General features: G+C 40.4%; 2 long non-coding RNA genes across 5 annotated transcripts in view; both read left to right on the top strand.

The window, feature by feature from the left end:
* LOC138159790 (uncharacterized) overlaps positions 1-4,814 on the top strand; it is a 141,823-nt gene extending 137,009 nt beyond the window's left edge. Inside the window, exons 3-4 of the long non-coding RNA XR_011167978.1 lie at positions 2,867-3,050; positions 4,478-4,814. This is a non-coding gene — a long non-coding RNA (uncharacterized lncRNA). The remainder of the gene's footprint in view (positions 1-2,866; positions 3,051-4,477) is intronic.
* Positions 4,815-5,847: 1,033 nt separating this feature from the next.
* LOC138159998 (uncharacterized) overlaps positions 5,848-14,242 on the top strand; it is a 97,392-nt gene continuing 88,997 nt past the window's right edge. Inside the window, exon 1 of one of the 4 annotated variants that reach the window (XR_011168042.1) lies at positions 5,848-6,546. This is a non-coding gene — a long non-coding RNA (uncharacterized lncRNA). The remainder of the gene's footprint in view (positions 6,547-14,242) is intronic. The other 3 variants (XR_011168044.1, XR_011168043.1, XR_011168045.1) reach the window with 3 other exon arrangements.

Below are 14,242 nucleotides of genomic sequence, written 5' to 3'. Positions count from 1 at the left end.
TTTCCTCATCTGTAAAATAAACTGGAGAAGAAAATGGCAAACCATTACAGTATCTTTGCCAAGAAAACCCCAAATGGGGTCACAAAGAGATGGATGTGACTGAAAAATGACCTAACAACAACAAAAATTATCTCAGTGCCAAATGAGATATTGTGTTACAATAGGAAGAGTACTAATTCTGGTGTCAGTGAACTTGGGGTTAAATCCTACCTCAGATGTTATTATCTGTATGACCTTGAGCAAGTCACTTAACTTTCAGAGGTTTGGGACTCAAATAGCCTCTGAGGGCCCTTCCAGCCCTACAGCTATGTTCTTATGAGATGTGGAAACTACATTTACCTCCTGTTACTGGTGCCTACCATGTTTCCCCGATAATAAGACACTGTCTTATTAATTTTTTTGGACAGAAAAACACCAGAGGGCTTATTTTCAGGGGAGGGCTTATTTTAATGAACATTGACAGCAATTTTAATAAACAGGTAAATGTGAACAAAAAAATGTACCTTTATTCAATAAGCAAATCACTGGGGAAGAACAGGATGACGAGCTCACTGCTGCAGCTCTGATTGGATGCAGCTCGGAGCGCCGCGTGCATTTCACGGAGGGGGGGACGGTGCATACAGAGGGTACTGTAATGTAGCGTGTAGCACAGGGGATCACCTTCACTAAAGTAACAATCTCAATAGGGCTTATTTTGGGGGGAGGGCTTATTTTAGAGGAATCTTACACGGTAAGGGGAGGGCTTATTTTTCGGGATAGGTCTTATTATCGGGGAAACACGGTAATAAATTAAAATTCTTAGTGAGTAATGTCTTAGTGGTTCAAGATGATTGACTTACAACTAGGGAGGAACATTCAACCCTTGAATAGTCATGCATGTTAAAAAATATCATCCAAGAACTTCATACTGGCCACTGATTGAATAATTCTTTGAATACATACTGACCCGTGATTTAAAAAAAAAATACGGTTGCCAGAGTAACCCTGACAGATGGATCTTTTGCTCTGGCCTGAAGCCCTAACAGTGCATACAGACCATGCCAATTAGGGAGATAAACCTGGGCTTTCTGTATGCTCCAGGCTCCGTGGGGAGTGTGTTGGCCTGGAGGCTGCCTGTGACAGAATACCATGGCTCATGCCAAAGATTCTGTGCCCTGCTCACTTGCTGATCTGGGGTGGATCCTGCAGTTCAGAGTGGGTGATATTCAGGCCCATTCTGAACCTCTGGATTCTCTGTACTCCCATGTTCAGGCCGTATGGGAACCAAAGTACTTTTTGTTTGTTTTTAAGTAAAGCATAAGTATGTTGAGGCATAAACATTACTCTGATTTCTCCCTTATGAGCTTTATGCACATCTGGTGATCTTAGGAGGCCAACCTGAGTCCAAGAAGTCTGGGGACCTTGGGTGATGAAGACCTATTGGCAGTTGGGAGGCACCCCAAAATGCTCTAAAGTAAACCAAAGTGAGGTGGGATGACCAGGGGTTGGCCTTGATGTGGAGATATGGAGAGGACAATGAGATTATCCATTCACCAGTTGACTTCCCCAGAGTACTGCAGTGGCCTTGTGTCCGGGCTCCCCACAGCTGAAGCATACTATTATTCTTGTGCTGTACTCCGAGGGCCCAATGGTGGACATACCACTTTTTATTTATGGTCTCAAATTCTCAGGCTGAAGGAGATAATTGCTGCCAAATTTCCTCTCATGACTCTATACACAAACTGCAACCCCACCTCATCCTGAGCATTAACAATTTTAGGGATCTGGACTTCTGGAGGATAGGCCACCCACTACAGAATTCTGCACCCTAATTGTAGCAAAAGTGCATTTCAGCTCCACATGCTAGCCAAGGTGGTACCTGAGGCCTTCTTCCCTTGCAGATGAACTTGACCCTATGCTATTCCCACTTCATTCCCTCCCTCTAGAAGTGGGCTTCTCAAGATATCCCAAGGACTCATCATCCTTCCCATGAGGCAGTGAGCCATAGAATTTTGTGTCCTGAGGAAGCCTCCTCCCTTTCTTCTAATTCCCTTCCCCCACATAATTTTGCCCAAGATTCCAGAATTGCTTGTTATACAGTGTCTCCAGCCTGATGACTCATCAAAACCCTAAGGAAACACGTATTACAACAAAAGTATTAAACATGACCTTCTTCGTGGCTGTGGAACAAGACCCTGAAACCACGTCTTTTCCAATCCTCAGCTGATTGAGGTGGAATGCAAGAGCTAGAATCCAACCCACAAGGACAATGAAAACAAGAAAAGAAGAAGAGAACAAAGAAGAAGGCCGGCATATTCTCCTATATGTTGGCCAGTGTTTTCTGTGTTGTTTTATTGCTCAGGTCAAGCTGAAAATGCCCTCAGGCTATGGTTAATAAATTTAAGATTCCCAAGAATTATTCATTGGTTGTATTCCCTTGTCTTTTTTCCTTAATATTTTGGAGTGAGAGTTTATGGGATGAAGTGGCTACCCAGTACTTAAGCTCTTCTAATTGTTTGGTTATTAGAACCTGAGTATGTGTTGTTCTTTCTCTAAGTGTTTCTTCCACCCCCCACCTGGGGAATTTCCATCTGCTTCTGACATTCTCTCCCCCAACTTCCTTTTAGAACTCAAGGGCAAAGATCTGATTCAATATTTTTAGGAAAATCTACCTCTCCTGTCAACAAATAAATCTTTTTTTTTCTCTTTTAGGGGCCTCACTGTCTCTTTCTCTGACCTCTCATTCATTATAGGCTTATGCCCCTTTTGGAACTTTCTTGGGAATAATGTTTGGCTTCAGCTGGATGAGGAAGTTGCCTCTGGAGGCCTGGAAGGTGGTCTCCCCAGGTCACTGTGGGCCAAATCCTTTCCCTGTACTTTTCTATAGGATAAACACAAAGCTCCTACTTCCTGTGCTGCCAATACCCAAGAGAAGAAAAAGCCATCCATCTATTTGAAAGGGAAACGCTCCATTATTAAGAATTTTGAATAAGAAACATTCATGTGGATATCTCTTGTTGTAGAGACTGCTGAGTTCATTTCCACAGGCCATGGAGTAAATATGGCAAATGGTGAGTAACTTTGCTTTCTGAGTTGATGGATTTTGGCAAAGCTCCCATGGTTAGTCTGTTGCTTGTGTACTTTCCTATGTAATTGTAATGCCAAGCAAAGGCAACTTCCTAAAGTTCAAAATACCAGCATAGCTGCTCTCCATTTTATTCAGTGACAAGAACAGAGAAAATCAAAATATAGCATAATTCAAAATACAGCATTCAACAAGTGTAATTCAATAATTTCCAAGTACTACTCCACCACTGGACATTACAGTCATTTAGTCAATCACAAAGCCCCTCTTCTCAAATGGAGATTATTTTCCAATCATAAGCCAAGTACATTCATTTGGTCAGTCACAAAGTACAAAAAAAAGTCAAAAGTTTCCTACCCTTGCATCACAACTGAATAGGCCATCTACCCCAGAGTTACAACAAGCTTAAACATAGCATTTAATACCCAAAGAGAGGTCTTTTCTTCATCTTGATCCGAGGCAAGTTCTCAGCAATCTTTGTTCCTGGGGAGACAAAGCTTAGCAAGGCCACAAGATACATTGCCAGTGTGCTCATTGATTCATTCTCTGTCTACAGAACAGTCCTAGGACCCCTGAAAACATTAGCAAAACCCTCTTCCAAGATTTCTGTAAACATACAACAAGAAAATTCTTCTTCAGGGCTTCTGAACCAACAGCAAGTTTCCAGAACCTCTGCAACAAGAGCACTGTCCTTCACCAGTGGATGAATCTGACAAAACAATATCAAAACAGACAGACAAAATACCAGCATAACAGCCATGTCTCCTCAGTCCTTGGCAGCTCTGGGTGGCAGCTCTCAAAAATCCTGGGCAGTTCGAACTGGCCCTCAGCAATCCTCTCTGTCTCTCTGCCTCCATGATGCTGCTTCCAAAAAATTCTTCTGCCTTTCTCTCTGCTTGTGACTCTCTAAATTCATTTCACCAGCTCCTCCCAGTTCAGCCCTCTCTTTTCATGTCAACAAATCCATCCCACAAGTGGGATTCACAAGCTCTGGGTTTTAACACAATCAATCTGAAAACCAAGCCAATACAGGAGGATCTTTAAATTCCATTACTATTACAATAATCTAGAGTGACTAATTAGATAAAATGATCTTTCACACAGAAACATTTTGTATTTAGGACCTACTGAAAGTTTCCAGCTGCTGATGGAAGAAAGTCAAGGTGATGGGTAACTGAACCCTTGGCTTCAGTTGCACTGAATGTAAGGTCTATTGCTAAAAGTATCACAGTACAATCCACCTTATCCTGAACTGAATGGAGACAGTACGTGACACATAGTAGGTGCTTCATAAATGTTTGTTGTTTAATTGACTTCCCCCAAAGTTTTAACCATAGTTTTCAACAGTTTGAGACTCTTAGGAAAAGCAATGGCCATCCTCTTCATTATCTTCTTTTCCATTCCTTCCTTCAGATTATTTCCACATAAAGAAAACAAAGAAGGAATAGAGACAATGAACAGATAATCCTACATTTTAGCTGTCTAGCCCAAAACTTGGGATCGTGATAGACAATGGGATTTTCTTTCATATTGCAGAAGTAAGACTTGAAGAATTCAGACTCCAGATATGTGATCATCATCCCACAACCTCAACCAACCTGATGATAAGACATTGGTGGGGTATTGTAGTATCCTTTATGCAAACTCCAAATACCTATTAAAAATGATGTATGAGGGTTGGGATTGGACCATCCAACAACTCACTGGAAAGATCAAGAAGGAAGACACAATGCACTCAAATCTTGTTGGGTAATAAAAAGTTTGGTCTAGCTATCCTGGCAGTGATCATTAATTTTGCGATGTTTTGATTTAGTGTTTGTTTTAATGTATTCTAAGATGTCTGAGAATATGAAAGTAACACCTGGTGTGCTCTGTGCAAATGCTTCTCCACTTCAGGAAGAAAGCCAAAGGGGACACACAGCTGAACCTGAAGAATCATTATAAATAGCCTCCAGGGAATTAACTCCTCAAATTTCTGAGAATAAAACAAAGTCAGGGAAAATATACAAATATACCAGTCTTTCGATATGCATGAGATGTACCTTGAAGGAGATATTATGCACAGAAGTTTATTTTGAATGGTTTATAACCAGGCCAAGTTTCTACTGTCTTCCACTGCATGAAAATGCCTGCCTACCTTCCTTCCCTCTCTTCTTTCTGCCTTCCTTTCTTCCTTCTATTCTTTCCTTCCTTCCTTCCTTCCTTCCTTCCTTCCTTCCTTCCTTCCTTCCTTCCTTCCTTCCTTCCTTCCTTCCTTCCTTCCTCCTTCCTTCCTTCCTTTGTTTTTCTTCCTTCCTTCTTTCTTCTTTTCTTTTTCTTTCTTTCTTTCTTTCTTTCTTTCTTTCTTTCTTTCTTTCTTTCTTTCTTTCTTTCTTTCTTTCTTTCTTCCTTCCTTCCTTCCTTCCTTCCTTCCTTCCTTCCTTCCTTCCTTCCTTCCTTTCTTTCTTTCTTTCTTTCTTTCTTTCTTTCTTTCTTTCTTTCTTTCTTTTTTTCTTTCTCTTTTTGAAATGTGTAATTGGCTAACAGAGGCAGTGAGGACTATTTTTAAAATACCCATGCTCAAAGGTTCAATTTTGTCTCTTGACTCAGGTAGATTTCTCCTAGAGTTAAGCATGCCATAACTGGTCGTATCTCATACTATCCTAGAAAAGAGGAAAGGAGGAAATTCTGATACATTATTCCTTGTAGCAATTACTCTATTATCCAATCAACATGCCCCTCCTTTTGTATAATTGAGATCTGGAAACTCACATAGTTTTATTAGATGAAAGTCTCCAGAAGAAAGGTAAGGCAAGAGGTTCCATCCCTGAGGCATGTAAAATGAAGCATGCTCAGTGAGAGCAAAACTTCTAGATTGCTAGAAATATATGATGTTACCTAAAGCTGAGTCAAATTTAATAAAGCAAGATAAATTGACTTTTTGGATTTCATTGTGCAAAATACCCCAAATCCTTTTCATCTTTTATTCTATTGGTATCTCCCATTTTTTTTTAAGTTTAGAAACTGAATTTCATTCAATCCAAGTGTTCCCTGAATCCCCAATGCAAGAACCAATCACCAAGAAGAAATAGTTAATCTAACTGTGACATTCTCTTTGCTAAAGTCATCTTAAAAACCTATTGGAAATCCCAGTTGACATTTGTGGGATACAATATGAGTTTCAGAGAATTCAGTTCTTCCCCTGAAGTTAAAAGGAGTAAAAGGATTCCCCCTTTGTCACATGACTTCAGGCTGACAAATCCTGCTTGCAATTTCAGTCCTCCCCTGGATTCCAAAGTTGATAAAATGCAAGCAGTGAATTCAATATACATTGGAAATACATTTCTGCCTTGACAAGAGATACTGAGTATTCAGCTGCAGTCCTCAGGTGCAGTAGGAGAATGTAGTGGTCTATGGAGCTCAGATTCAGGCTGATTAATATACTGCTAAATGTTCTTTGGAGCCCAGCCAGGAGAAATATAAACAACAAAAGAACTCACTCTGTAAGTAACTGCTTTTTTTTTTAACCCAAGCTGTACAATGAAAATGTGTTTTAAAAAATGATGGGGGGGATGTGTTTCTCTTACATATATGCTCATCAGATCCAAGCTCTGTGAAACCCATTAAAAACGACATGAAACATTTAAAATCAGCAGCAATCACCTTGCTGGTTACTGATTTACAAGATTAAAAACAAATTCTAAGAAAAGATGAAAGTGTATTAGTAGATGCAAAGAACTGAAAGAATCCTTGGTGATTACTTGTTATTCTGTGTGGTGAGATGCCTAAACATCTTTGGGAAAAAAATCTCAGCACGTAAGGGAGGGGGAAGTGTTGATGCTAGACAGTGTCCCTAGGAAGTTGGAAGGTCGTTCATATTCACTGTGCAGAGTCCAAAAATAAAAAAATCAGCGCATGGTTTAAAGTCTCTGAAGCCTGGTGATATGGCAGGACGTTTCCTACAAGAATGTACATTGCTGCATTGCTCACCTTGTGAGGGTGATTTGGATCTGAAACTGGTTTGGTTTCTGTTTAGATTTTTCTTTTCTTTTCTTTTTTTGAGCTCTTTGTCCCATGTGCCTAAGTAAGTAAGTAAGGTCACTAGGACAAGAATACGCTATGGATTAAAATTAGTGTAACTATAATCAATTTATCAATTAGTAAACATTTACTAAGCACATATTTTGTGTCAGGCATTGAGGACACAGATATGATTAAAGTTTTCCCTGCCCTCCAGGAATTTAAAATTGTTGGTGCCATAGTATCCAAGGCAGGAGACATGGTAACAGAAAATGAAATCAACTCCTTTTGCCTCAAGAATTCCCAAGGTTGGAGAAAAAAGACAAAATTCGCAAAATCTTTTTCATCCTATTCTGGTTTTACTTGTTAGGCAAATAACTTCTACAGTAATGACTTATTTATTTATTTGCAAGAGAGAGTAGTAGAAGAGATCTGTATACTCCAAGTCTAGAATGACTTCATACCATCACTCCTCTTTGGTTGTGATTATTGGTCTTATTCAAGATGTCTATAAGACCCTCGTCTACATGTTTATGTATTGTCTCAGAAGGACATACCAACTTACGCCAATACCTAGAAATTTTTGCCCTGGAATATAAGTAGCAGCAGCAAGAAAAGGGATAGGTCCAACTGGGGTATTAGAAGTATATCCTGGGAAAACAGGAGATGCTGAAGAGGGAGGAATTACATCCTGGGTGAAGATACCAATAAGGGACAGGGAAGGTCAGGAGAGGTAGTGTGGGCATGCTACCATATCTCAGCCTTCTAGCCCCTGTCTCTCTAGCTGTCCATCTTGGGGTACAGACTCTGCAAAGGACCTCCTGGCCCTCCCCACTACCAATGAAAATGAATTCTTTGCTATCAGATCCTCCCACTTTAGTATTTCAGCCTTGTGATTCCTCCCCTTCCCTTGTTTTCCACTCCCGGATCTTTGGAGTGAGTTAGTATGGCCCTTGATAGTAAAACCTGATCTATGCCCTGTGAGTGTTGAATTTTAAACGTTTTATAGATGATAGAAACTTGATCACTCCTCCACTTCAAGTAGATAAGTCTTTACCCTGGTTTGAACCTTCCTCCCCACCTTGGTTATAGCCTGAGGGCCCTATTCTTTCATAGTCTATGCAGAACAGCAAAATGGAATCTGACAACATGAAAATATTCTCCTGCTCCTCCTTCCTTGTTCCGCTGTTTTGGAAAGGAGACTTAGGATTGGGCAAAAGGACAAAAAGAGAGTCTAAGAAGGAAGTAGGGAGTGTGTCTATGCCAATGATGTCATAGTGTTTCCTGGGAACTTCCCCCAAGGCTGCATTAGCCACAGTTGTTGAGCTCCAAGTGCAGATAGTGGATCACCGTTACCATATTGAGCAAGCCCTTGCCAATGCGCCTGCCTTCAGAAAGTGTACGCTGTTAAAAGCAGCATGGCCACCATGCCAAGCTTACCACATATATTCCTCCATCACAAGGTCTGCATGTCATAGACTGTAATGCCACCCAAATGCTTTCTAATGTTTTTTGGGGACAGCTCACTGTTGCCTTTGGTTCTGTTTTGTTTTTCCATGTTGGTAAATAGATCTGCTAAGGATATGGCAGAGAAGGGCCATTGCCAGATAGAGGTTTATAAGAAATGTGAGCTGCCTTCTGACCACAAATCAAAACTGTCATTCAGCCCAATGGGAAAGACTTTTTTTTAGGACCCAGGGAGCAGTAAAAATAATTCTAACCATTATACAAGCTGATGGCATTCATAACATTTGGTTCAAATAAGTTCAGCCAAAATATATAAAATATATTGGAACATGGGGAAACACTTCAGAGTATTTGCTGGAAACAGACCCTCATATTCTCTCTGGGAGTGATTTGGGGGAAGCCGTAAGGGGGCAGACCAGAGGGGAAAGAAGTGGAGTTGAGAACTTCAGAGGGGGTCAGAGCTTGTTTTCAGACTGATGACACATAGGTCAGCTAAAATCCCAAATGGAATGGTCCAGATTAGAACAACTGGGATTCTATTTAAACCTACATGTAGATCTAAAGCGAGAAATATAACCCAGATCCATTGACAGGTTACAGCAATCTGGTGAGATGGTGACGGTGATGAATGCAAAGCCTTAAATTTAAACAGACTGCAGAAGTGTAGTAGTAGTAGTGATAGTGGTAGTGGTAGTAGTAGTAGTAAACAGTAGTGACAATAGCTAACATTTAAATAGTGCTTACTATGTGCCAAACACTGTGTTAAATGCTTTACAATTATTATTTCATTTGATCTTCACACCAACCAGGTCCTATTACTATCCCCATTCTACAGATGAGAGAACTGAGGTAAAGAGAAATTAAATGCTTTGCCCAGGATCACACATCTGGGAAGTGTCTAAAGCTGGATTTAAACTTAGGTCTCTCTGATTCCTGGCACTCTATCTACTACACCACCTATCTGTCTTGCCGAGGCATCAGTGCATATAAAAAATACTTGGAGAGTTTAATGGACCACCTGCACAATCTGAATTAACAGTGTAACATTTGCTGTTGTTGAGTTGTTTCAGTCATATTTAACTCTTTCTGATGCCATTTGGGTTTTTCCTGGCAAAGATACTGGAGTGGTTTGCCATTTCCTTCTCTACTTCATTTTATAGATGAGGAAACTGAGGCAATCAGGGTTAAGTGACTTGCCCATAATTACAACAGCGTCATATGAAAGCCAACAAATCTAACTCAATCATAGGCTGCATCTCAGTAGAAGCATAGACCTCCTCCTTCCCCTACTACAAGAGGGATTATTAATTTTCCCCACAAGAAGGTAAAGTGGTCCCTGTCACCTCACCAGCCCTTGCTTCCATGGCACGGCTTTCTGGTTACAGCTCTTCCTCCAGCTTGGTGAATGGCCAAAGACCATGCCAGTCACATAACCTGCACTGCTGACCAGGCATGCTTCCTTATGGAGACAAGACGGGACCTATTTCGTAAGAACTGAATGTTACTAATTCCTTGTTACATATCCTTGCTGTGTTACGACAAAGTAAACTTTTCATTCACTATTCAATGATTTTATAGTGCCTTATTTTTCCCCACTATCCAACCCTAACACCATGCGGCCGTACATTGACTAGTCAAAGTAACTGGGGGTATTTAACCTGGAGAAGAGACAATTGGAGGGAGGGACAATAGTAGCTATCTGAGAGCATCAAAATTGTTGTCATCTGCAAAAAGGACTAGACTTGCTTTGTTTAGTCAGTGGGGTAGAAGTAGGAGCAAAGGATAGAAGGTGAAGGCAGACAATTTTCACCTTAATGGAAGGAAAACCTTCCTAACAGAGTTCTCCAAGAGTAGAATGAGCTGCCTTGAAAGATAGTGAGTTTCCCCATCACCAAAAACCTTCAAGGCTGGGTCACCATTTGCCAAAGATGTTATGGAAGAGATTGCTGTTCAAGTATGGTTGGATTAAATAATTTTTAGTGTATACAGTGCTTAGCACACTTTAATATCTTAATAATGCTTTTTAATTTATTCATTCATTCAATTATTCATACCTTCCAACTCTGAGATCCTATGATTTGTGTTTTAAAAAGAAGAGAAACAAGGGTTGCCATAGGGATGTTTTTCTTTGTTTTCTAGAATGGGGAATAAAGAAACCAACTCCCTTTCCTCCTTCCCCCCATAAGGTAGCCATCAGGGGGTAACCCTGGGCTATTTGGGAGGTTGGAAGAAAAGAACAGTCTTCTCTTGACTGGGGTTTGGGGAGGAGAAGGAGGAGAGTGATGAAGACTCGGGGAAGATGGGGAAGGGTTTCCTAGAAGCACTAAGGAGAAAGAAAATCTTGAAGGAAAACACACTTGCTAATTTCTGGGACTTGGCTTCCAGGTGATTTTCTTTGGACTTGGCTAAGGTTGTGTAATATACTTCTCTAGAGCTAAATCTGGTCTTTGCAAGTTGGTTTTCTCCAAAGGGGGAAGGTTTTTTTTTCAAAGTGGAAATAAAAATGTTTGTTTTTTAAGGTTCTCAGGTGACCAAAGGAAACTTTAGAAGTATAAAAAAATCATTCTATTATAGACTGCATAAGGAGCCAGAGTCCATGTAATATGCCTTTCAGAAGCTAAAATCTCATTTGTTTTGGCAAAACTCTAATATTCTGGAGATTTCAAGTTCATTCTCTAGCCTCCATTCACCCTTCCCCCCACCCTACTTCTGCATATCAAACTTAAGTATAACATTCTTTATTTATATCCTTCCCTCTCCCCTCAAAATAACTCATATTAATGGGAAAAGGTGATTTGATAGTCTTTTTTTTTTTAAATTGAATATCCAGTCCTCTTCTCACAGTCTGTAAGATCCTGTCAGGATTCCCAAAATGTTAAAGCTAAACCAGGCGTGAAAAGAAGCACATGCCCAGGGCTGAAACCAGGCAGCAAATCTAATGAGAATCAAGCATCAGGCCAAAGAGAAAATGCTTCTTTCTATCCTTCTTTTGCTAGGTTTTCCAGGAAATCCAGCCTGTCCACATACTGATGGTTTGCCTGCAGAAAGCCCACATGTCTCGGGCTCCTAAAAGTTACCGGGGTAGAATTCATGCTGGTATGTCTGTGTCAGTAAGCTGCCTGTGGTGGCCTTTGCCCAGTCCCAACAATGTGAGAAGCCCCTGGGGTTTGACAGCTTTAGGTGGGCTAGGGGTTATGGAGGAAGTAGGTCATGCTTGCTCAGAGGAGGCTGTGTGGTATAATGGGAGAGCAGTAGACTGTGATTGAGAGGGTCTGGTTTCTATCTCATTTGGACCAGTAACTGGCTACAGAGCCCTGGGCTAGTTTCTCTCTTCACATCCTTTTTTCTTGTTTGTGCAATGGAGGTGTTTGATGATATTCTCCAAGTTCTAAAAGTGAGGATGTTATAATATCTAGTTCATTCTGTCTTTCAAGTAATGATGATGATACTCACATAGACAGGGACTAGACCTCTGATTTCACTGGCGTAGAAATTTCCTCACCCTCAACCAGTGCAGGCTGGCATCTTCTATGCACCTTATAATCTCAGCGAGTGGGCTAGGGTAAGGAGAGATTACTGACTTGACCAGGTTCCCATAGCCAGGATATGTCAGAGGCAAAATTTGGTCTTTTCAAAGCATACTAATTGTAGGTTTTACTAAAATTTTATAATAGACCAAATTTAGGGAAAAATATGACCCATATTCAGATGAATTTAATGGGATAGGAAAAAAATTCCTAAGTCCCAGGGGTTATGAAATATATGACTGGGCAACTCAAGAAATATTCAAACTGTGTGACCTTGGGCATGTCATATAACCTCTATTTGCCTCAGTTTCCTCACTTGTTTAATAGGGATAATAACAGCACCTACCTCTCAGGGTTGTTGAGTTAGCATATATAAAGATCTTTGCAAACCTCAAAGCACTGCTAGTGATTATTTGGTATTCTCTCTAGGCCTGGTACCATAGTTTGGGGTACCCAGCCCTGGAAAATAGTTCAAGGAAGTTTAGACATCATTGATTTCTTCTGTCTTCCTATCTTTAAGCTTGGAATATTTTGCACTTAGTCCACTTTTATCCTCTGAGAAACTTTCCAGTTTTCAAAGACCACCAGAGAAAATTCCATATCCTTCCTGAATCACCCATTCTTGTGTTTCACAGCCCCTGGGAGGCAGGAAATTTTTTTTTTCCTATCCTATTAAACTTATCTGAATATGGGCCACATTTTTCCAAAATCGGGACTATTAAGAAATTTTAGTAAAACCTACAATTAGTGTTAATTTTCATGTGTATTACATGTGTGTGTGTATATTGTCTTGTTTTTTTTTCCTTTCAAAGAGATCTCAATTTAGGCATACGATCTCTGTTCAGGAAGACCTTCTACTTAGATTAATATGGTTGTTATTGCTGAGGTTTATACCCATGTCTTCTTCAGTCATCAAGCAAGCAACATTTATTAAGCACCTACTGTACTTATCAATTCATAGAAATACCTAAGTCTTTAAAATGATCATTGCTTCTGGAGACCGACCAAGTGGTCATTACTTTCTTCCACTTAATTACAACATATTTAAATCATTATTAAAAATACTATGTGCCAGGCATTGTGCTAAGCCCTAGGGATACAAAGGAGTCAAAAAGACATTCCCCGTCCTCAAGGAGCATACTATCTAAGGAGAGAGCAGACAAAATACAAATAAGCTGTATGCAGGATAAGTAGGAAACAATTAATAGAGGGAGGGCACTGGAATTAAGAGGGACTGGGGAAGACTTCCTGTAAAAGATGAGATTTTAATTAGGACTTTAAGGAAACCAGGGAAGTCAGTAAGTAGGCATAGGAGATAGAGGGAATGCCCAAAGCAAGAGATGGAGTGTCTTGTTCATGGAAGAACCAGGAGTCCAATGTCACTAGATCAAAGAGTACATGTCAGGGAGAAAGGCGTAAGAGGACTAGAAAGATAGGAGAAGGCTAGATTATGAAAGGCTTTGAATGCCAAGCAGAGAATTTTGTATTTGATCCTGGAGGCACTAGGGAGTCAATGGGGTTTATTGAGTAGGGTAATGACCTATGCTTTAGGAATTTCACTTTGGTGGAAGAATGAAGGATGGATTGGAGAGGGGCAGGCAGACCCACCAATAGACCATTTCAATAGTTTGGGCATGAGGTAATGAGGGCCTGCACTAGAATAGTATTAATGTCAAAGGAGAGAAGGGGACATATTTGAGAGATATTACAAAGGTGAAATTGACAGGCTTTGGTGACAGCTTAGATATGGGGGCTGAGAGATAGAGAGGGGTTGAGGATGATACCTAGGCTGCAAACCTAAGGGACTGCTGCCCTCTCTAGTAATAGGAAAGGTGGGGTAACAGGGAAAGACTATGAGTTCTGTTTTGGCCATATTGGATTTAAGATGTCTACTGGACATCCAATTGAAGATTTCTGAAACACAGTTGGAGATACAAGACTGGAGCTCAACAGAGAAGTTGTAGCAGGATAAATAGATTTGATAATCTACCTTTAGTGGAGATAGAAAAAAAAAACCTGGCAATTATCTCTGTGTGTGTACATATATATGTATATATAATACACACACACATATATATGTGAAGAGAGAGAGAGGGAGAAGGAGAGAGACAGAGAGAAAGAGAGGAGGAGAGAGGTGGGAGAGACAGAGAGAGAGAGAGAGAGAGAGAGAGAGAGAGAGAGAGAG

The sequence above is a fragment of the Petaurus breviceps genome, unplaced genomic scaffold, assembly GCF_028583685.1.
Source record: "Petaurus breviceps papuanus isolate PSGF00001 unplaced genomic scaffold, PetGlider_PUasm1.0 178, whole genome shotgun sequence".
Lineage (NCBI taxonomy): Eukaryota > Metazoa > Chordata > Mammalia > Diprotodontia > Petauridae > Petaurus > Petaurus breviceps.
This window is presented reverse-complemented; position numbering and strand designations above follow the sequence as displayed.